Source organism: Pleurodeles waltl, chromosome 1_2 (genome assembly GCF_031143425.1).
Source record: "Pleurodeles waltl isolate 20211129_DDA chromosome 1_2, aPleWal1.hap1.20221129, whole genome shotgun sequence".
Taxonomy (NCBI): domain Eukaryota; kingdom Metazoa; phylum Chordata; class Amphibia; order Caudata; family Salamandridae; genus Pleurodeles; species Pleurodeles waltl.
The window spans coordinates 214,379,671-214,404,664 of NC_090437.1; the positions used below are offsets into that span (position 1 = coordinate 214,379,671).

The following is a 24,994-nucleotide window of genomic DNA, read 5'->3' on the forward strand; positions in this document are numbered from 1 at the left end:
TCTATCTGATTAATCACTCGAGACCTGATCATCCACAGGAGAGGACCTATACTGCAAGTGCTGCTGTGACCTCGGTCTGGGAGATACAATGGCTGCTGCGACTGGGGAAAGGGCCCCTGCCTTCACTTCCGAAGAATTGGAGAAACTTGTTGATGGGGTCCTCCCCCAGTATGCGCTACTCTACGGTCCTCCAGACCAACAGGTTAGTACACAGGGTGCACATTGAATGGGCTATGCCTGTGTTGAGTGGGGTGTATGTAAGATGGTGGGGAGGGGAGCGAATGAGGAGTGCAACGCACGAAAGATGAGAGCATGTGCCACATGGCAAGGTTGGGGAAGGGGGGGCCACTCACATTGACCAGGCAGAAAACTGATGCGATTTCCTTTACCACCCTGTACATGTCACATACGTCAGTGCCCATCAGAAGATCGACATTTGGCGTGCCATCGCCAAGGACGTCCGGGCCCTGGGGGTCCACAACAGACGGGGCACCCACTGCCGAAAGAGGTGGGAGGACATCCGCCGCGGGACCAGAAAGATCGCCGAGTCTCTGCTGGGGATGGCCTCCCAACGTAGGAGGGGTGCCAGCCGCCAATTGACCCCCCTGATGTCCCGGATCCTGGCGGTGGCCTACCCCGATTTGGATGGGCGCGTGAGGACATCACAGCAGACACAAGGGGGTGAGTATCAGCACATTCTGCTATCTTTGCGCGCAGTGAAGGTGTCTGGGTGGGGGTGGAGGGCTGTGGCTATTTCCAGGCCAGGGCGCATTCTGTAGGCTAGGCTCCTCCGTTAGACACGGCCCTGTGCCCCCGCCCCCCACCTCTGTAGGGTGGCAAGTACAGCTATCCATGGTCCGGCCTCACCCATGTGTGCATTTGTCGTCCATAGACCTGGAGGCCTAGTCACAATAACTGAGTAGTGTAACCCCATTGCGTGGCCTAGTTCAGGGGGCTTCTGTGTCTGTCCTCTACGACAACGGTGTTGCCAATGCATGCACTCAACCTGTCTTCATTTCTCCCCCCCCCTTTTCTTTGTCTTCCTGTTCATGTGTGCATTAGCATCATCAGGCGGAGGAGAAGTGGCATCGGCGCACGAGGGAGCTGCATCTCACATGGCCCCGGAGGGCCATACAACAGACTCTGAGTACACCAGTGCGACGGAGGGCGAGTGGAGCTCCACAACGGGGACCCGTGGAGGCGTCAGCGACACCGACACGTCCTCGGAAGGGAGCTCCCTAGCGGTGGCGCCAACATCCGTGCCCACCGCCACAACAGGTACAGCCGCCACCCAGCGCACCAGCCCCGCCCTCCCAGCAGCCCCTCAGCCTTCGCTCCGTGCCCGCTCGGCCAGGAAGGCGGGCATCTCCTTCGCCCCAGGCACCTCAGGCCCTGCCCCAGTTACCCCTGCTGCCCTCAGTGAGGAGGTCATTGACCTCCTCAGGACACTCATTGTTGGGCAGTCTACCCTTTTGAATGCCATCCAGGGTGTAGAAAGGGAGGTGCATCGGAGCAATGCATACCTGGAGGGCATTCATTCGGGTCAGGCTGCCCATCAGCGATCGTTCAACGTTCTGGCCTCAGCACTGACGGCAGCCATTGTCCCTGTCTCCAGCCTCCCTCTTCTGACTCCCTCCACCCAGTCCCAGTCTCCCGTTCCTCTGCCTATCCCATCCACACCATCAGACCAGCCTGCACACACCTCTACACCCAAGGGCAGCTCATCCAGACACAAGCACCACAGATCACACAAGCATTCACCCAAGCAACATCCAGATGCAGACATGCCAACAGTCACTACCACCTCTGTGTCCCCCACCTCCTCATCTCCCTCCTCCCTCCCTGTGACGTCTCCACTCACACCTGCATGCACACCACCATCAGCCAGTACTTCCATCACCAGCACACCCTCCATTACAGTCCGCACACGTGCAGTCATCACCCCCACTGCCAGTTACACGTCCCCTGTGTCCTCTCCCAGTGTGTCTGTCACCCCCTCTTCCAAAGCACACAAACGCAGGCAGCCACCCACCCAACAGCCATCCACCTCACGACAGCCTCCGTCACAGGCACCTGCACCCAAAGACAGCACACTTGACTCTCCTACAACCACATCCTCTTCCTCCACTCCCAAACCCACTACACCTTCCCGTCCCTGTCCTTCCAAAGTCCTTTTCCTTTCCAACCTTGAGCTCGTTCCAATCACTGACCCACCCCGTCCATCTGGTAAGAGTAAAAAAAGCACCTCAGCCACCACCAGCCCTGCATCTACTGTGACCAAAGTGCAGGGCTATTGGAGTCCACCAGATCCTAGGGCAGGAACATCGGCCAGCAGCAAGGGGACAGCCAGCCCACCCCCTGGGAAGAGGACAAAAAAGAAAAAGGCCCGGCGCGACAAGACTGAGACGGCTGCCACCAAGGACAGTAGCCTTGCCCCGTCACCTGCCTCATCATCCAAGGGAGGCAAGGGCCACAGAGCTTCAGCGAAGGAGGGCAAGGGCAGCAGGGCGGAGAAGTCAGGCAGCAGGCGAGCTGCCCAGGAGGGCCCCACCAGCCCCATTCCGGGTGTGACAGACGACACCCATGGGCCCAGGACTCCATCACAGGAGGGCGCCGCGACCGCAAGTTCGGATGGTGAATGAGCGGGAAGTCTTGCCCAGGTCTGGCTCCCTAGTCACACAGGACAAGCACCGCTGAACAGGGCCCCGCCGGGAGGAACACCGCTGAACAGGGCCCCGCCGGGAGGAGCACCGCTGAACTGGGCCCCGCCGGGAGGAGCACCGCTGAACAGGGCCCCGCCGGGACAAGAACCGCTGAACGGGCCCAGCCGGGAAGAGCACCGCTGAACGGGCCCCGCCGGGACGAGCGCCGCTGAACGGGCCCCGCCGGGAGGAGCACCGCTGAACGGGCCTCGCCGGGAGGAGCACCGCTGAACAGGGCCCTGCCGGGAGGAGCACCGCTGAACAGGGCCCCGCCGGGACAAGAACCGCTGAACGGGCCCCGCCGGGAGGAGCACCGCTGAACGGGCCCCGCCGGGAGGAGCACCGCTGAACAGGGCCCCGCCGGGAGGAGCACCGCTGAACAGGGCCCCGCCGGGACATGAACCGCTGAACGGGCCCCGCCGGGAAGAGCACCGCTGAACGGGCCCCGCCGGGACGAGCACCGCTGAACGGGCCACGCCGGGAGGAGCACCGCTGAACAGGGCCCTGCCGGGAGGAGCACCGCTGAACAGGGCCCCGCCGGGACAAGAACCGCTGAACGGGCCCCGCCGGGAGGAGCACCGCTGAACAGGGCCCCGCCGGGAGGAGCACCGCTGAACAGGGCCCCGCCGGGACAAGAACCGCTGAACGGGCCCCGCCGGGAGGAGCACCGCTGAACGGGCCCCGCCGGGATGAGCACCGCTGAACAGGGCCCCGCCGGGACAAGAACCGCTGAACGGGCCCCGCCGGGAGGAGCACCGCTGAACGGGCCCCGCCGGGAGGAGCACCGCTGAACAGGGCCCCGCCGGGAGGAGCACCGCTGAACAGGGCCCCGCCGGGACAAGAACCGCTGAACGGGCCTCGCCGGGAGGAGCACCGCTGAACGGGCCCCGCCGGGACGAGCACCGCTGAACAGGGCCCCGCCGGGACAAGAACCGCTGAACGGGCCCCGCCAGGAGGAGCACCGCTGAACGGGCCCCGCCGGGACGAGCACTGCTGAACAGGGCCCCGCCGGGAGGAGCACCGCTCCGCTGGGCCCTTCCTGTCAAGCACCGCTCCGCTGGGCCCTTATTGTCAAGCATCGCTCTGCTGGGCCCTTCCTGTCAAGCACCGCTCCGCTGGGCCCTTCATGTCAAGCACCGCTCCGCTGGGCCCTTCATCTCAAGCACCGCTCCGCTGGGCCCTTCCTGTCAAGCACCGCTCCGCTGGGCCCTTCATCTCAAGCACCGCTCCGCTGGGCCCTTCATCTCAAGCACCGCTCCGCTGGGCCCTTCCTGTCAAGCACCGCTCCGCTGGGCCCTTCATCTCAAGCACCACTCCGCTGGGCCCTTCCTGTCAAGCACCGCTCCGCTGGGCCCTTCATCTCAAGCACCGATCCGCTGGGCCCTTCCTGTCAAGCACCGCTCCGCTGGGCCCTTCATCTCAAGCACCGCTTCGCTGGGCCCTTCCTGTCAAGCACCGCTCCGCTGGGCCCTTCATCTCAAGCACCGCTCCGCTGGGCCCTTCCTGTCAAGCACCGCTCCGCTGGGCCCTTCATCTCAAGCACCGCTCCGCTGGGCCCTTCATCACAAGCACCGCTCCGCTGGGCTCTTCATCTCAAGCACCGCTCCGCTGGGCCCTTCCTGTCAAGCACCGCTCCGCTGAGCCCTTCATCTCAAGCAGCGCTCCGCTGGGCCCTTCATCTCAAGCACCGCTCCGCTGGGCCCTTCATCACAAGCACCGCTCCGCTGGGCCCTTCATCACAAGCACCGCTCCGCTGGGCCCTTCCTGTCAAGCACCGCTCCGCTGGGTCCTTCATCTCAAGCACCGCTCCGCTGGGCCCTTCATCTCAAGCACCGCTCCGCTGGGCCCTTCATCTCAAGCACCGCTCCGCTGGGCCCTTCATCACAAGCACCGCTCCGCTGGGCCCTTCCTGTCAAGCACCGCTCCGCTGGGCCCTTCATCTCAAGCACCGCTCCGCTGGGCCCTTCCTGTAAAGCACCACTCCTCTGGGCCCTTCATCTCAAGCACCGCTCCGCTGGGCCCTTCATCTCAAGCACCGCTCCGCTGGGCCCTTCATCTCAAGCACCGCTCCGCTGGGCCCTTCATCTCAAGCACCGCTCCGCTGGCCACCGCCGTCTCAAGCACCGCTCCGCTGGCCACCGCCGTCTCAAGCACTGCTCCGCTGGCCACCGCCGTCTCAAGCACCGCTCCGCTGGGCCCTTCCTGTCAAGCACCGCTCCGCTGGGCAACGCCGTCTCAAGCACCGCTGGCCCATTGACAGTGCCGGTTCTGTGTCGAGCAGGGCTTCAAGAAGCACTCTGGGCACCATGCCTCCTCCATTAACAGTGGAGTCGGTAATCCATCTGATGGACTGTGGCTTGGCACTTCCCAGGATGGAACAGTGGGCAAGCCACCCAGTGTAGAGACTTGAGAGACTGTTGCTTTGCACTCCCCAGGATGGCACAGTGGGCAAGCCACCCACTGTAGAGACTTGTGAAACTGTGGTTTGCACTCCCCAGGATGGGACAGTGGGCATGGAGGCCCCTCGTGGATCTGGCGTCGCGGACTCATGTGGCTGAGGTGCCCCCCTTTCCCTTCCCCCTGAGGTGCCTGTAGTTTTATCATCTGATGCCCCAGCAGTGTTCTCTCCAATGGTATCTGGTCTCCTGTGTGGGCTTTGCCCATGTGTTTGTGCACATTGGCCCACGGACTATGGAACTTTGACGGAATGTGCAGGACTTTTTGCCTATGTATATATTGTTGAATATGTTCATTCTTTATTTTTGTATCTTTTATATGGCATATTTCCCATACCCTCAATGGAGCTATTTATACATATATTTTATAGATCATTTTAATTGTGTCTTTGCATTATTCCGGGGGGTCTGTGTGGTGTCACTCTGACTTGTTGCTTGGCATTGGGGTGTAGGTATTTGTGGTGGGGGGTGGGTGTATGGCGCATGTGTGTGCCCGTAAGCTTTCCTCCTCCCCCCTCGCCTGTGTCGTAGGTGCAGTACTCACCGTTGTCGTCTGCGCCGGCGTTCGTACTCCTGGTAGATGAGCAGGTAGACAATAGCTGGTAGGATGTGTAATTCGGGTTCCATGCTGTCCTCCTTCCTCGTGGAGTGTGTATAGGTGAGCGTTTTCCCGTTCGTAGTCTGTTTCCGCCGTGTTTTTATCGGCGGGGCTCCCGCCCCGGAAAAGGTGGCGGATTGGTGAGTTGTGATAGGGTGGGCGGTACATTGTCTGCCGCCTGCCTGTTGGCGGTGACCGCCGCGCTGTTTGTCTGTCCCGCCGTGGCGGTCGGAGTGTTAAAGTGGCGGGCTGTGTTGGCGGTTCCCGCCAGGGTCAGAATTCCATTTTTTTTACCGCCTGCCTGTTGGCGGGTTGGCCGCCGCTTTATCACCGACCGCCAGGGTCAGAATGACCCCCAATGTATTTTGGAAATGATGCAACAATGCTAGGAATTAGAGCAACAGGTTAGTACAACTAGGTATTTGGAGAAAACATTGAAAAAAATATTGGGGTACCAAATCATTGTGTCCAGAATATCAGATGTAAAAAATATTGTGGCTACTTACATCTGAGGGAAGAATATTGTTTTAAGTGTTGTTTTTATTATCAATGTGTAAGATATCATCCACTAAAATATTGTTGTATAGAATATAATTTTTATGTGCTATATATTCTAATTGTATTTTTAAAGATGTTGGTTGTTTGTTAACATTTTGATTAGCGTATTTATTCAAATACATTACTTATTTATAGAACTTATGATTTTTGTAAGTGTATTAATGCATATAATTATTTACTATGTTCTTGTGTTATAGTAGTGGGATGTTGGGTTTTGAAAGGATAAGGGTGGGGAGATTTAAAAAATGTGAATAATTTGATGTTATGTGTAATTTGTAATAATATGCAATTTAATTTTTCAACATTTTGAAAATGATTGTTTTTATTTTTAAAATAAGTTAACTACTTTAACAACATTTGTTATTATTTCTTTAATTATATTGATAAATAAAAAAACAGAAAACAATTTTGTTTAATGTAAACTGAATAATAATTTTTACTTAATTAAAAACAATTTTAGAAAATTAAAATATTTGAATTTTAAACTGCACAGTGTAAATATTGATATAAAATGTATCTATTGGTCTTCCCTAACTTTTAGCCTCTACTTCCCGGATTGTTTTTGTGTGCTGGTCTCTGTTTTTGCTCTTACTAGTAAGTCCCTAGGGCCTGTAAATCAAATGCTACTAGTGGGGCTGCAGCACTGTTTGTGCCAACCACATGAGTAGCCCTGTAAACATAGCTCAGACCTCCTCTCCAGTATCTGTGGGAGCAGTGTTAAACTGCCAAGGCCTAAACCTTCCCTTTTATACATGTAAGGCACCACTAAGGTAGGCTCTAGGCAGCCCCACGGGCAGGGTGCAGTGTATGTTAAAGGTGGGGCATGTACCGATGTATTTTATATGTCCTACCAGTCAAATACTGCCAAATTTGGGTTTTCACTGTTGCAAGACCTATCTCTCTCTGAGGTTAACATGGGGGCTGTCTTCAAATATCCTTAGAGTGAAGTTTCCCTGTGACAGCAGATAGAAATTTGGAGTTTGGGGTCTCTGACTCACAATTTAAAAATATATCTTTTAGTGAAGTTGGTTTTTAGAAAGTTAGTTTTTTTTAGAAAGTAGGTATTTTCTTGCTTAAACCATTCTGTGACTCTGCCTGTTTGTGGATTCCCTGTCTGGATCAGACTGACAGTTCGGCTGTTTGTGAATCTCTTCTAGACAGTGACACAAAGGGAGCTGGGGTGTAGCCTGCACATCTTGATGAGCCATCTGGGATACAGTGGAAGGAGGAGTGGACAGTTACACCTGAATGAGCTGTGTCTGCCCTCACACAATGCAGTCTCCAACCCCCTGGTGTGTGTTTGGGGCCTGGCCTGGGCAATGCAGGATCCTGTAAACAGCAGAGACTTTAGAGTTGGACAACTTCAAAGGCAGAAAGGGATATAAGTATTGGACCCAAACCCCCAGACTTTACATCACTTCTAGATTCAAGAGGAACCTCTGCCAAGGAGAAGAGCTGAGGAGAACTGCTGCCCCTGCCCATGACTGTGCTTTCTGGGCTATCCTGCTGTTGCTGTGTCTGCCTGTGAAAGCAGACAAAGACTGGACTTTGTAGTGCATTCCTGCTTGAGAAGAATCTGCAAGGGCATGAACTGAGCTTACCTCCTGTTTTGAAGTCTCAGGGCCATCAAAGACTTCCTCTGCCAGCACCAGGACTCTATGGTGAGACCTCTGCCCTGCCAAGTGGTGCCCCATCCATGTCCCAGGCCCTTTACAGGTGAAGTAGGCAAAACAGGAACTGAAATCCACGCACAGAAAACCGTGAGGGGAAAATTTCAATGCACTTCCTGCAAGGCAGCTGAAAAACGATGCACTACCTGCTTCATGGCTAAAATCGATGCTCTACCTCCATCGCAGCTGGGAGATTGATGCACTACGGCTGGAGAAAAGATGCAACCCTGCTTGCGGCTGCTGATAATGACACAAACCCCACACAGCGTGTTTTTCTATCACTGTGCGCCCGGATTTCTCACCCATCGTCACTGGGCATGAATGTCACTGTGAACCTGTGTGGATTCTGTGGAGACTCTTTTTACTTTGAAAATTCATATCTTGATTTGTGTATGTTAGATCTCTATCGTTTTGGTCTTGTTTGATTTAGATAAATATTGACAATTTTTCAAAACTGGTGTGGTGTTATTTTGTAATGTTTTCACTGCATTACTGTGTGTGTTGGTATAAATACTTTACACATTGCCTATGAGATAAGCCTGACTGCTTGTGCCAAGCTTCCAAGGGGAAGCCAACCAGAGACCCCATTTCAAACAAAATACATATATATTCACAAAAAAAGAAAAGGTTGCAGGGACGTTATGGAAATAGACTTAAAAAAACTACAGAAATCCCCTCAAAAAACAGAGAGGTTATATTTAGGTTCACATTTTAAACATGCAAAACAATAGAAATTCAGCAGTTAGAGTTATTTCAAGTAACTATAAATCGTGCCCTAACGTAACTATAACTCGCACCCAGGACATGCATAGTTTTTCTTATGAATAATCTTACAACAAATGTTGTGGTGGGATTTCTTTGGTAATTAGCAGTGGATGGTGAGAGCGCGAGTTATAGTTACCTTGGAAGGAGGCTACGGGAATGTCCTGCTGTTCCTCAGAATAGGTAAGACCTTTTTAAAAGAACTTTTTAGGGGTTTGAGCATAGGGAGGATATAGGGGGAGCTGTAGAATTTAGGTATAGGTTTCCCTTTAGGTTTTTCATAAATTCAGTTGTACTTATTGTAGTATTGTTCACTAGTTTGTTGGCCTAGATTTAGGGTTAGGTAGAGTTTATTAGTTACATATTGTTATGTTATGTTCTTTTTGATGAATAAGTGTGATATATGTGCTATGTGTGAAGTTACTGTTTTTTGCTGGTAGGTATTGTGTTTTACTTTGCAGCTTTTCGATTACTAATGTCTTCTAAAGACATTTGGAGTTAGTATTTTTTAAAGGAAATCGGTTTTGGTTTCCAGTAAACTAGTATTTTTTATTTTGGTTTCCTTCTCTTTTGATTTTTTTCCATGAGAGTTTCTGTTTTCTTTTAAACATTGTTTTAGCTTCTTTTACGGTCTATGAAGAATTTGGGCTGCTTCAATGCAGTAGTTAATGTTTGCATTTTGTGGGGCTGTTTGGAGTTTCTTTTTCCATTTTTGTTTGATTATAATTTTTGATCACATGAAAATGGAAGAGTACCTGCAGCTACAGGACACTGAGTAGTATTTAAGTTTATTATTCTGTGTGGGAAAAGTTATGTTTTGTTCATTACGTCAGTTTTATGTATTTGAAATTTATTAAAGTATACTTTATGTGTTGTAATACAATTTCACAAAACATTTTATGCAATATTTGAGGTTTGTGCCTGGTGAGAATTACATTTTATTATATAAATAAAATACGTAATATTTGTATTCAACAGTCTTATTTAAAATTGTAGTTTTATACATTTTTTAGCTGATGTAAAAAGATAATATGTATGTTATTTATTAAAACATTTGTTTGTTATGCTGGGTTAGATCACATTTTTGTTTGCTGGGATTTTCTTAGATTAATATTGTTTTTATAATAGGTTTTTGGCTATTGAGTCTAAGTAGTGTACTCCGTTGTTTACAAATAATTTTATTTTGCATAGTAGCATGTCACACATTCTATTTGTTTTTTACTAATTTTTGGTTTAATTTGAGTTACTGGTTGTTCCATTCTTACTTTTTGTATGCCTTTTTCCAGGTAGGTGACTAATTTAGGTTTCTGGTAGATTAGTAGTTTCTCAATAGAATAGTAATTTATTTAGAGTAACTAAATGTAAAGAGAAGTAGAGAGTGTTTTTTTTATTATTTGTCATTTTACATTTTTAAGTTTAATTAATTTTATGTTTTACCTTAAACATATGTTTTGCACATATTGCAAGGTAACTGCATATATAAGCCCTTCAGTTTTCAGGTTCTGGTCAGAAAATGTGACTTAGTAGTAAATTGATAAATATGTTGTGTCTTTTATATTGTTGGTTTAATTGTTTGTGTGATTTTATTGGTTGTTTGTTTGTGGTTCATTTAATAATTTCATTGATGTTGTGATTCATTTATTTTTACACTGGGTGATTTATATGATTTTAGTAATGGTATATGTTTATTAAGTTGGTAGAATGTTTATATGTAGGTTAACATTTATATTCATTTTTTCGTTTAACAGAGATAGTTGGTATTTTTAGGTTTTGCAATTTAAGTATTTTAGCAATATCAATGTAGACGATTTTGTGTGGGGTTTTGTTTCCAATTTTTTTTTATATTGATATTTACTATTTTTATGACAGAAAAATGTTTGGTTTGTTGATATTTGTGATTTTCTAACTTAGGTATAGGAGGCCAATATTTTAGTGAAAAATATGTATTTTTTTATGTTTTGAGAATCAATATTGTGTCATTGATCCGTAGAACTATCTGTGCTGAATCTTGGATGAAAGTAATAAGATAACAAAACTTTTATAGGTAAAGAACATTTAGTTTTGAGAATCTCTAAACAATGTGTCTTGTTTTGGTGAAGTGGTCACAGTAGGTTTTTAAAATGTGATGTGCTGTTCTAGTTGGCTGTCCATTAATTATTTAGAAGTGTTTTTAGCTTTTTGAATTTAATAAATATCTTAGGGTATATATTTCAGAATTTTGTTTATTTTTTATACTTGCACATTTCTATTTTTTGGTGCCTGCATTTGGATGGTAATGTAAAGCACAGACACAATCGATGTTTTGCCATTTGTGCAATTAATATGTGCTAACACAAGAGATTTAAAGAACTTTAGAACTGGATAGTGTACTGTAGAATAATAAGACAGTTAAGTTAGAACTCTAGGTCAACTATTGGCACAGACACCTCACCAAGGGTGTTACAAATATTAATTACATTGCAAAATAGGAAGGAAATATGTGGGTTTTTATTGCTTTACAAAAATATAGTAAGTTGGTAATCACACTGATTGTCTGTGGTGGTTTATTTCATTACCTGGGAATCCAGCCTGGGAAGTCTTGCTTAGATATATTTGTTTCCCCTTGTTGTGTGATGATCAGGGTAAGGCAGCGATTAGTTTGTAAAAAAATAAGTGCTAGAGCCCAATTTATCACTTAGAATGTAACTGTAGCTTACATCATCCACTGTGCCCGCAGGTCTGAAAATGCCAATATCAATGGTCTCCGGATGTACTGCTCTTACAATTATTTTGTGCCTACTGTGATGGTAAACTGGTGTGCTCTGTCGAAAATAGGCAAACAGTGCCACCATCTGGTAGAATTTCCTCAAAATATGTTGTTGTTACGAATTAGGGCCTGATTACGACCTTATCCTAGGGGATTACTCCATCACAAAAGTGACAGACATCCCACCCGCTGAATTACAAGTTCCACAGGATATAATGCAATGGTTTCCAACATGTGGTCTGGGGACCCCTGGGGGTCCGCTAAGCCTCCTCAGGGGGTCCGCGACTATTCAGGAAATTAAATAATATTAGCAGATTAGGTCCCCAGCTGTTAATAATGACTCAGTTGGGGGGGTCCCCAGATTCTGATAATGATTCAGTGGAGGTCCCAGGGATAAGTAATGATACAGTGGGGGTCCACAGAAGTAAAAAATTATGGGAACCACTGATATAGTGGAACTTGAAATACATGGGGCAGGACTTGTAATATATTTGTGATGGGGTAATCCCCTCTGCCAAGATCCTAATCAGACCCTAAGTGTTGGTGCAGGGCACCATCAAACACTGACAAACATTAAGCCCTGGTGTGAAGCATGTTTTACTCTTACTACATTTTGATCCAAAATGATATGAAGTGATTTTTCATTTAGATAGGAAGTTTGCTTCAAGAATTAGGCTTTGTTTAAAACACAGATAATTTTGAAGGAGATGTCTGCGATAAGAAGGGAATAAAGCATGGGAGAAATGTGATTGAAATATTTATTTAAATGGCCTGCTCTGCAGTGTTCAATTTGATGGAACTGAGAGAAGCAAGAAAAGATTTAGACCCATATTTATCATTAATTTAACATAGCCCAGCACAGCAAGCCACCTCGATGTGCTGTGTGAAAGGGAAAGGGGCATGAATGCACCGTACTTAACATTTTATGGTACATTCCTGTCCTTTGCCAGCACTGGTGCACTTTTGGCTGCCTAGTGCCAATGCTGGCACCCATACTTAATGGTGCAAGGGTGCCTGCTTTGTAGGCAGGATCATTATTGTGCGGGAAAGCAAACCTTCCCATACAAAACAATCCTAAGAGGTATTTTTCTTTTTCTAATTGTGCTGCAGAATGCAGCACACAAAGAAAAAGAAAATAAAGAGGAAAACAAATATATTTCTCTTTGTTACGCCTCACCTGGGAAAGCGCAGCATTTTCATGCATTTGAAGGTATACCACTAATGGTAAATCTTGGAACGTGCCAAAATCCATGGATGGATGTGTGGGAACAAACACGCTCCACTCTTCGAACGCCTCCATTTTTACGCTGCCTTGTGTTGCTCTAGATTTATTAAGTAATGCAGGGCCGAACAGGGTAGGCTTGCGTGTCTTGATAAATCTTGCTTAGGTTTTATGTTGACCCTGGCACCCCCCTGAACTGCACAAGGGTGATGCAAAACCTTGATAGATCTGGCCCTTAGTACTCTATCAAGAAGGTATTTGCAACAGCAACGTGAGAGGGGGCCTATATAAGCACCACAGACCACAAATCTTCATCTGCAGTGAATGATTTGCCTTTTTGAATAGGTTGCATTTGGAAAGGATGGTTTAGTATGTTCTGTGATTATGTGTTTGAATAGAAAGTTTGGAGTCCAGAATAAATGCTAGAAGGTTTGCATGTGGGGCCAAAGAAGGGGATCCCAATAGATATTAAATCATTTAAGTATGATCGATTCTGGGGACTTAGCTAAACATGTTAAACAGTATGAATTCTAATTTAAAGTATGCATCTCTGGGAGTGCCAATGTCTTTGAAGCCACATACCTTCAGGCAGAGTGGTGTGCCTTTCACATATTAATGGATAGAAACTCTCTCTGCTGTCACCGTGGTCTCCAGTGGTTCAATGAACCTGTTGAAAAGAGTACAGGATAACAGGAAACCCTGACACACTCCATAAGGCCAGTGTATTCTCAGTAGGTTCACCTGTATTTATTGTATTTTAAGAACTGGCATCTTTTTGAAAAATAAATATGCATTCAAGTAGCCATGATGCAGCACCACAAATCGTTGAGTCTTCTGTCTAATCCAATCTAATCCTGTCAATTTGTAAAGTGCGTGGCTACCTGAAGGCTTCCCAGCAATTATCTATTTGGGACACTGCCTACTATGTTTAATTGATCATCTCTTATGTGGAATGTTCAGTTTGGTTCTGGGACACTAACAGCTGAGCACTAAGGCCCTGATTTATACTTTTTTGTGCAAAACTGCACTAATGCAGTTTTGCACCAAAACGTTTAGCACCAGCTTGCACCATTTCTGATCAACAGCCGGGCACCATATTTATGGAATGGTGGAAGCCGGTGCAAAGGATAGGCTAGCGTACACAAAAGTGACGTTAGCTGGGTGGGGCTGGCAGTATGGAAGAAGGGGTTTTTGCACCAAAAAATTATGTTAGGCAGGTTAGAGTAAAAAGAAAAATGACTCTAACCAGCCTAGCATCATTTCCTGATGCAAAACCATCCATACCACATGACTCCTGTCTTAAACAAAACAAGAGTCATGCCCAACACTCCAATGGCCAGCACAGGGGACCAGGGTCTCCTGGGCATGGCCATTGCACCCAGTGCCAAAGGCACTTAAAAAAAAAATACTTACCTGTACTTACCTATACTTACATGGGATGGGGTCCCGCATCCTCCACTGTTCCTCTGGTGTGGGTGGGGGTGTCCCTGGGTCCTCGGGAGGGCACCTGTGGGCTTATTCCATGGTGTTCCATCGTGGAAATAGGCACTAAGGTCCCCTAATGCCTGCCCTGACCCAGGCATTAAGTAATGGTGCAAAGCAAGCTTTGCACCATTATTTGACCCCCTTCTCTCCCCCATGCTTGATTTTAGCATGGGGATAAATATAGCGCTAAGGCCATATAGTCATTTTTTGCACAGGAACACCTACTTTGCATCTCGTTGATGCAAAGTAGGTTTCCACGTCCAAAAAATGACTTTAACTCCATAAATTTGGCGCTAGACTGGTCTAGCGCCAAAGTCTAAATATGGAGTTAGATTTGCACAGAGTTTGCGTCAAAAAAAGTGTCAGCACAAGTATAAATATGCCTCTATTAGCACAAGTTATAGGCAATATAAATTAACCAGTTACTGACATTGCTCTGCACTGTAATTACATTTACTTTGCAATGTCACAAACTTGTCATACACTGACACATAAAATATTTGTTTAGCCTTTAAAGGACTGGAGGTATCCAGCAAATGGGTTTTCTGTTTGCTTCCAGCATTGCCCACCCTCTACTGCTTTGCTCAGCAGGTGCAATGGGTTTTAGCTAGATAGAATACCTGACACTTGAGGGCATATTTATACTTTTTGACCCAAAACTGCACTAATGCAGTTTTGCGTCAAAAATATTAGTGCCTACTAGCGCCATTCCTGAGCGCAAGTCGGGCGCCATATTGATGGAATGGGGCAAGCTGGTGCAAAGGAATGGTGAGTGTAAAAAAATGACGTTAACCATTGTGCCCTGCCGTAAAGAAAAATTACATTAATGCAGCAAAAGTGGTGCAAAAATGTTTTGCGGCATGTAAACATGTTGCAAAACGTTTACAGCAATTTTTAGGTGAAGGTGGGTGCCTGTGTACCAAATTAGGCTGGCTCATGCAATGGCATTCAGTAAATGCATTCTTGACCAAAAATAAAAACATATGGGCCATCCCTGTGGCCACCCCTATGTCAGTGGTACATTAGCTGTCCAGCACCAACGTTGCATCACTTGCACCATAGTGCAAGGAAGGCTGCAACTGATATGGCAATCCGCTTGGTCCATGTGTGCAGTGTAATGCAGCACACATTGACAAAGGAATATATGAGGAGGAAATAAAGTATAAGTTGACATTGCACCCTGCTAATGTCACCCATGGGGTGGTGATAGATATTGGTGCAGCCTCAGGTCTACAAAAACATGTAAATCTGGGGCTTCGTCAAAATGCAATGGGTGTTGGCGTGGGCCACCCACAGCAAAAGCCAATGCACACCCCTTCCACGTGGTTTAATGCCACCTAGTAAATACGATGAAGACTATAGTGCTACAAGAGCATCCCTTTAAGTGTCACTCCAGTGGCACAAGGGGTAAAATACTATGCCATACAATGTACAATAACAACCTTGGGCCTTTAACTAGTCACTGAGCCTCCACAACCAAATACATTATGTGCCATGTCAACTGCCACAACAATCTAAGATTGATTTTAAAATATCTCATTGTAGAGGATGATGGCTTCCCTCATGCCAACCTGCCTGTCCTGGATTTCAATGATGACCTTGATGACCAGTTGACAATCATCAATGAACTGACTCTCCAGGATGTCCTAGGATCCCTCCAGACATCATCACTAGTTGCAAGGAGGACACAGCCTTGTGGGGTCTCCACATGAACCACCCAACAACCAAAATATTCCACCTGCCAGTACTGACACGGCCCTGGACACTGATGACCCAGAGTTCACCTTTCAGAAGACAGTGGTAGGAGTCCAGCGGGAGCTGGCCAAGCAGGTGTGGGTAGGGATGGAGATTGCAGCAGGCAGCTGAAAGGGAGTGCAGACATGCCTCATAACAAGTAATGAAAACAGAGCTGCCATCCAAGGCACAAACTCCCCACTGCGTGGAGTCCAGCAGTCCCTGGTGGACATAGCTGCTGCCATGAGGGAGAGGCCACAACAATCCCCCAGAAACTGGCAGCAGCATAGCAGACAACAGGCTGGAGTCCATTCAGCAGGAAGTGGACTCCCTCAGAGAAGACATGGCTGTCTACCACCACGATGTTGCAGCTATATTGAAAAATCAGCCGTTCCTCCTTACTGTAGTGATGCCATATGTCTTACCACACATGGCTGCTGCTGGGAACTTTGAGTCCACATCTTTATCCCCTGAAGTGTGTGTGGCCCCATCTACCTCTACAACAGCACCACCAATGGCACAAGAGGTACCACACACATCAGAGGATGAAGATGTGGAACAAATTACTTTCAGTAGGAAGAGTACGTGGTACCACCAGTATGTTCCACATGGACAATTCTCCTACGTTCTGGCCTCAAGATCATGCCAATGATGTGCCAGTAGGAAATGTGCTCTCTTCACCCACCCACTGTTGACTTGTCTGCTATGTACTGTCATTGTCTCAGGCGTACCAATTGGCAATTTTTGTTCCTCCTCTCTATTTGACACTACTCCTAAGCGTGTCTCATGACATATCCTTCAACCCTGGACTCTGATTGTGTCACATATCTATGACTTTCACTAATGGGGTGTCAGACCAGGACATTGTAAATAAGTAACTATCACACTTCCACCTGTATAGAAACACCTTGTATACATTTTGCATGTCTATGTTTTCTGTGATCCAACTACTCAGCTAAATGGTTGAATTGTGTGAATCCATTGCAATGATGACAGTATAGCAGTACATGGATGCAGGACTGTGGGACACCAAGCTAGACACAAGGTTGCCAACATGAGAAAGGTGTATAATGGTGTTCTCTGATACAACCAATTTACTCAGTATAAAAACTAAAATGTTTGCATTTATCATTTATTTCTGATATACGGCAAGTACGGCCGAGAACCAAGCCAATGCCAATATATCGACAGCTTGGAGTCCCAGAACAACTCATTTGTGGGGTACAGAGGTAGCTCACCTCATCACTAATGAGCACCTGTTAGTGTTGCAGGATACAGTTCCAATTGTGCCTGTTGTCAGAGGTGTCACAATTCCCAATATTTAAACTACAGGACCCCACCAATGACAGCTGAAGTACCGAGACAAAGTACACATGGACATTGGAAATGGTGGGTACACTGGATGGCAAATGCATGGACCAGTAGACGTGATGTTGCAGACAAAATGAAATCTCTTTTGTCAATAGGGGAAACCCAGTGATCCATTAAAGATCCAGATACTCAGGCAACTGACACAAAATGAATGCTAAAATAAAGAGAATTTATTTTTAAAACATCAACCTATATAGTAAGTAAAACCTACCCTATCCTAAGCTAACCTCTAATAACTATACTAATCAAACAACTACATCTTTCTAACCTAATCTAAACTTCTCATACACATGGAAAACCATACTCTAAACATTGTCCCCTCCCCCTTTAAGAGACAAGATACAAGTTGGACAACACTTACTAAACTGCACATGTATTAACTTATCGTATTTACTATACAAATATATATTTTTGGGGAATTTTCTAACATTTTTATATTTTTTGTATTTTATCTTTTAGAACATAAATGTATATACTCCAACATTACCCCCCCACCAATAAAAACATTATGATAAAAACCCACCCCCAACATACTGAACCTAACTAATGTCTACCCTACACTAACATATTACTAATTATCTAAAACCCAACCCAAAACTAACAAAACCCCAATAGGGAGGGGAAGGAACTGTAAGGAAGTCCAAATAATCCTAAAGTTAATTTTTTCTGTTTTTCAATTTCTTTCTTTATGAATTTAACTTTCTCTAGGTCGTTAGCCAATTCATCCTCCAGTTTGTCCAGTCGCTTGAGGATAGCATTCAAGTCCCTCCCGAGGTTAAGCTCAAACTGAGTCGGTACACTTGCTGCTGGTGGCTGTACCTGTGGTTGTGTGCTGACAGGTGGTGTTGATGTTGAAGGCGTAGGTGGAGCTAGAACCCCCTGCACCCCTGAAGTGATGGCTTCTGGCACGCCCACAGCAATACCCAGTGCACACTCCTCTGACGGCAAACACTGCATCGTGGGGAGCCCACACTTACAAGGAGGCGTAACACCAATAAAAACTGTGTTACATTTTCTTGTAAATATGGAGCTGAGGTTAGTGCGACTGAAGCGTAACGTTAAGTGATGATCCAGTGGTGCAAGGGGCTCTTACATATGGCTCCTGGTGTGGGAGAATCATAGACTTTTCCCACATACATCTGGAGTGTAGTTGCCCACAAATTGTGTACACTACTGACAGTTGTGCAACACAAAATGGTTCCCTGCTGTCCTACAAACACATTGCTTCTTAAGGTTACTTAGACACTTGTGGTGTATGTGTTTCCTACATAATCCCCCTATTGACATCTGCAGATATATAACCCACATCTGTACCATCATGTGAATAAGTGTATGCTATGTGTGGCACACAGTGCTGACAATGGTGCTGTGACAAAGTGGTAATCAACAGGCATGCTATGTACATGTACAGCTGCCCTGTGCACATAATGGTAGAGATCTATGAGTATGTGGTCAGCCATAACTAATGCTGTTACATACAATTCCATGCCAGCACACGTTTGGCCTTGAACTACATGCAAGCCATTCTCATTGCATTACATTCCAACAAACATGATGTCACTATCCATCTTCCTATGATGTCAGATCATTGGTCCGGACCAAATTCTTCTGTCATTGCATTCCACACCTCTGACTGACTCACACCATTCCCTGGATTGGCTCACATGACTCACAATATGACCCTTACTGGATGCTTTGGGGTATTGTATATGAACCACCTCGCCAATGGTGTAGGGGGGTGGTCCACCTGCAAGACATGAATGGAAAACATAGTGTAAAAGGCAAGTTGCTGTACATGGACAACATTATACAGTGTAAGCTTGTTAGGCTGAATGAGGTAATTGTCCTAGAGGTAGATTACAGTAACTGACCAACTTCTGTGATCACTCTATCACACATACTCTCAGATAAAGTAGACCCACTCACCTACAAACTATCACTGTCGCTGACACTCCTGTGGTGCTTCTCACTGCACCATTAATACATGACATTGTCATGCAGCTGTCTGGTAACACAACACCTCCATTACCATATGGGACTGCTCTATAATGTTTATTCCATCTGAGGGGCATGTGATGGTTGTCACAGTGCCTGGCCCATTGTAACACCCATTTCATTTCAGCCTGTATCTGATGTTGTAAACATCTACATCATTGTCAGAGCTAACTGACAAACTACTACCCTGGGGTTGTGTGGGTATTCCCAGGGTATTCCAAGGTCTTGAAGAATGCCATCATATATTGTTCAGTCAAGTAAGTGATCTGAGTGTGCCATCTCAGGCCATACATACTTTCAAAAATGATATGGCAGTGTACACATGTGATGTTGAGGCTCATGCCTGCACATTGACTGGATGAAATCATGGATGTAGTGTCAATAATGTGTGGCCTACCATTGCTGCCATGGCATACCATTGTTAGCCTAGTGAGAAATTAGTACATGGGCACAGAAATACAGCTCAACACAGACACACGTGCTCAGTGGTCAAATGATGCATCTGGTGGTACAGGTTAGTGAGTGGTATGCCAGTGATGGAGCTGATGCAGGATAGCCCCATACTGTTAGTGACAAGCAGCAGGCCTGTGGAACTGACTCAGCACATGTGTCTGGTTGTTGACATCATATAGGCTGTCTATGATGCACAAGGAACTGGAGCATGGAACTGCCAGTAGACTAGACTATTGCATGTTCAAGCACCCATACATGGCCTTGGCTCTTTCCACAAAGGGCCTGATAGGACTACAGCGGTGCATTACCAATTGCATCTGTACTGTCCTTGTGGCACTCAGTGTACCACTTATTCACCGCCATGTGTATGCGTAGTCAGAAATATGTCACAGCATGACGCATGTGTCATCCAACATCATCTATTCATGTGAAGGTCAATGATGCACTAAGCAGGAAATAGAACAGATCATCAAAACTACTGCTGAGTAAATAGGGGCCCTTCTCATACATTTATATGCCCACATTACACAGCTTCTCACAGCAGCCATTCTGAGTGCTGGAAAATCATACCTAGGGAAATATCTTCTGACTCAGCGGATTAAAATTTGGGATCACAACAATGTTTTGGGGTTCCCTTTTATGCATGTTGCATGGTGCAGGCCTCATTTGCAGCTGCTCATTACCCAGTTACAATATGCATGCATCACAACATTTGGAGATGGTTGTGCATGGTAAATTATACACCTGTCCTGCATTTGCTTTCTTGTTGTACAATAAAAATGCTGCCCTAACGTGGGGCAGACTCTTCATAGAGGTCGCATATGACATGTCCACATCCATTGTATGCAGCACTCAAACTTAACAGCAACTGTTATGCATATGCTAACAAAATTAGGTTGAATGGCAATGGGTGACTTACCAACTGTTCCACCAATCTCAACTCCAAGGTGGGTGACCAGATATGCCCAGCAGTGCTTGATTTGGTAGTTGTTGCTTCCAGTTTTGAAAATCCGGGACAGATGATAGAGCACCTTGCCCCACTGAAACCACCATGCCTCCGTGGGGTAGCCTTGGATCACCTGGCCACACAGTTGCAGCATCATGGGCAGGTAGTGTGCCACGAGCCAGATAAACCCCACAGCTCATCAGCAGACATCCAGCTCATCTTCCCTTTCCCAGACATTACCAGTGGTGAATGGAGTTCACACAAATAATAAAGACATGAAACTTAATCCCTACTCCTACCCCAACTACTTAACTACTCCAGACAAACCCCCAACAATACAGAGATAATTACTGTACACTCAATAGACAAAATACAAGTATTAACACAATAATATTACAAAATTAACATAGGACACAGCAAGATGTACACAAAACACATAGCAATCACTCCACAAATCCACCAGGACCAAAAATACAACCTCACACAGTCACAGGGAAAAAGACTGTAAAGTGAAAGTGAAACATGTTTGCAGGCAGGTTGCCCTGGTACATCACTTCCTGGTATCTGCATCACGTTTGTCAGTCATGCATCAGTTTTTTTATGCATGATGGTTTTGCACCATATTTTCACACCATTAGCATGAAAAAGGCCTGTGGACATGCAATAGAACCACAGGGGCTTTGTGTCTATAGGCCTAGGGGTATTGTGTGGCAACTGCATATGCGTGAACATTTTTCACCCATGATGGTAAAGCATGGATTTTAGCATTGTGACCCTTGAGCGTACCCTGACTGACTTGAGGTGTTACATGGGGTGTACAACTATGGTGTATATGTGTAATGGCAACATGTGGGTGTATGTCCAATACTGTCATTACGGTGACAATTTGATGTTGGGCCTACGGGTTCGTCTGTGAGTGTGCTGCATGCGATTACTGAATACCTCATACACATGCATGTGTAGCTACACTGTGTCCACAGACATGTTGGCACATGTGTACGTAAGCTAATTTTGGTGTGGACTACTTTGTTATGTCTGAGATTCAGAAATTCACATACCTCTGACACCAAACATGTTTGGTGGCCAATGTTCAACACATGGTAATGCATGTGACAACCATGTAAACTACTACACACAGTACTCAGTGGACTTGGGCTGCATTAACATCATCTTGTCTGTGTATGTGTGTTCACTCTGTGCTGGGTCGTTGGATTTCCCTTCATGTTGCTCTGCTACATGTGTGCCATTTGTGCCCCCATGTATCGTAGTTTCAGGAGATGTCATGTACATATGTGTTTTGTAAGATTGATATCTGCAGTGTGTGTGTATGGACATATGTTTTGTGATTTTTGTCACATGTGACTACAGTGGTGTGTTCATGGGATGTGAAATCTCACATTACATTGTTCCTGCATGGACACATGTTGCCATTTGACAAATGCATGTGTTGTTAGATCAGTGCCACCCATGTGTCCGTGTGTCAGAACACATGTGTAGTTAATTTCTGTCAGTCACTGATCTTGTGACACCTATGCCCTACTTTTGTTCTAGGTTGCCTTTTGCTCTCAATCCATACACATTTCCATTGCTGAGATAATACAATGGTCTATGTGTGCTGGCATGTGTAGCATATGTGTGCATACCATAAACTGCCACCGACATTTATCCCCATCAGGTTAGTAATGACTGTCACAAACAATGGCATACCACTGTGTCACAGTGTTGCAGTCTGGCATAGCTGCCAGCCTACTCATCATCACAACAGAGTGAGTTCCTGTAGCAACACAAAACCATGGTTGCATGTGAGGAGGTAAGTCAATGGAACCCTAGTTTAACCACACTCTTGTGCACATGCATCAGACCCCTGATAATGTGATATGTTCACGTAGCTAGAGCAGTGGTGTGTGGGTTCATTGAGTAGGGACCTAGCCTCTTCGTGTTTGCCACTCAGCAGTACTTTGCACACTCCCCAGCAGACACATGCACATTTGTGGTCATACAGTCCTGAATCTCACATTTACCACTGCCATACTTAATGTCAGCTTCCTCCTCTCACGTACATCACTTTGATCTTGGACATTTTGTACATGTGACATGTTTTGATGTCCTTAGCATTTCCCGCGGCCATCTTTTCGGCCTTGTATATGTTGTGATTTCAACTTTGGAAATATGCCAGGGTACAGAAGGTGTTATCTGTCGCAGCCTCCTGTCATGGTGGCATGCGATGGGCAAATACCATGGTATACAAGTAGACAACATGTCTGGGTGATGTACTGACCTGGCCACCCTCTTTGTACAAATGCATAACAATGACATGTAGACATTGACCTGTTATACAGTCAGTGTTGGTCTATGTGTGTCCCTTCTCCATGCATTCCTGCACTACTGGTGAGACATGTATTGTCACCTACATTGATCCCATTCTTTAGTCTGTTAGCACTTTGTGCACATCTCACATTGCAACATTGTCCATACATACAAGGACATCATGCAAAATGTGACTTGTGTTCATAGAATGTTCACATCTCCTTCTCCTCCCAACTTGATAGGTACAGTTCCATTGTCTGTATTTGTGAGTTGTCATATGTTCCACACACACATGACATCACCCCTGCCACACCCCTTCTGTTGTCTCCATTTGACATCCCAGGTTGTATTTATAAGTATGTATGGGTGTCTGGAAGCAGTCCATCCAGTATGTCCATTGCACATGTGTGAGCATTTCTTCCAGCTGGGCACAGCCTAGGTAACTCTTACCATGACTGACTGATATTGAGTTGTCACGTCATCTCAGTGCTGGAGAGTTTATTAGCCAATTACAACATATATGGGTAGGTCTACTCCCACTCTGTTTGGCGCTGTGTCTCAGACATATTTCAACAATGATGTACAGAGTAGCACATCCCACACCTGTTTGTAATGCTGGAGGCCACAACATGTATGGGACTAGGGCCCTGATTTATACTTTTTGGTGCAAAACTGCACTAAAGCAGTTTTGCTCCAAAAGGTTTAGCACCGGCTTGTACCATTCTGAGCACCATTCAGGCACCATATTTATGGAACGGTGCAAGCTGGTGCAAAGGGTAGGCTACTGTTAAAAAAAATTACTTTAGCCAGGTGGGGCTGGCGGTATGGAAGAAGGGGGTTTTGCACCAAAAAATTACGTTAGGCAGGTTAGAGTAAAAAAATTACTCTAACCAGCTTAGCATCATTTTCTGACACAAAACCATCCATACCACATGACTCTTTGGCACAGTGTTGCACTCTGTAATTTCTGTCAAATTAATGTGCCCTAGTGACTCTTTGTGACAGATGATGGTTGTGCCAACCATGAAGTACATGTGAGTGTCTGTCCCACATTGGTAGGATGAAGACATTTTTTGCAGATGTTTCACTTGACTTCTATTACAAGATTTCTGACAGACACTTTCAACACATGCACAGTGCTGGCTTTAGGAGACCGCGCAGCTATTTTTCACATGGATCCCCTAGTACGGTGCATATGAGGTCAGGTATCTCCACTATACACCTACCACATCCAATTAGGTCATCCATGAATGTTAGCAATTTTCTTCACAGACACAAGACCATAGTGGAGCCTTTCTGGTAGTTGGAACAGACATAGTTTTCTTAGTGGGCACTAAGGGCACATGTGAGGTGACATTGGAGTAGGTGCTGCACTATTTGTCATGATTACACTCCATGAATTACGTGGGATTGTGCCTATGTGTGACTTCCTCAACATGACCATAGCCTATGCCATTGACATACCTGTGCACTTCTTTGTTTGGTGTAATGTGTGTTTGTGATCTGTATTTATTTGTCAATCTGTGGACACTTGTAGGGATTTGTGAGCAACTTCTGCATGCAAAGGAAACTTGGCTCCACCTGTCCACACATGGTTTGACAGTCAGGGTGTTGCTGTGTTATGTAGATTTGGGCGCATGCGTTTGTGACATGCAATGCGTGCAGTGTGGCATGCGGCTCATGTGTTGTTGCCTGTACATTGTCTGGTTTGTCCTTGATGGTTGGTGTGTTATGATTGGTATGGTGACTTACCTACGCGTAGTCCATTGCCATATTCACCGTCCTGTTTTTTTTAAATGAGTGGTGGTGTGTGAGCCTCTTTTTAACACCTGGGTCTGACCAGGTGTTACTTTTTGGGAGCTAATCAGACTTTGCACCATTTTTTCAGTCTGCTTCCTTCATTAGCGCCGTTTTTGAATCCGGGATAAATATGGTGCTAGGGGGTTAGTGTTGTGTTTATGATGGAAACGTCTACCTTGCATCTCAATG

The 24,994-nt window shown here is 46.1% G+C and overlaps 1 protein-coding gene across 3 annotated transcripts in view; it reads right to left on the minus strand.

Annotated features, from left to right (window-relative positions):
* The window catches only part of LOC138299526 (phospholipid-transporting ATPase ABCA1-like), a 2,649,159-nt gene that overhangs the window by 1,521,020 nt on the left and 1,103,145 nt on the right, over window positions 1-24,994 (minus strand). The window lies entirely within an intron of this gene.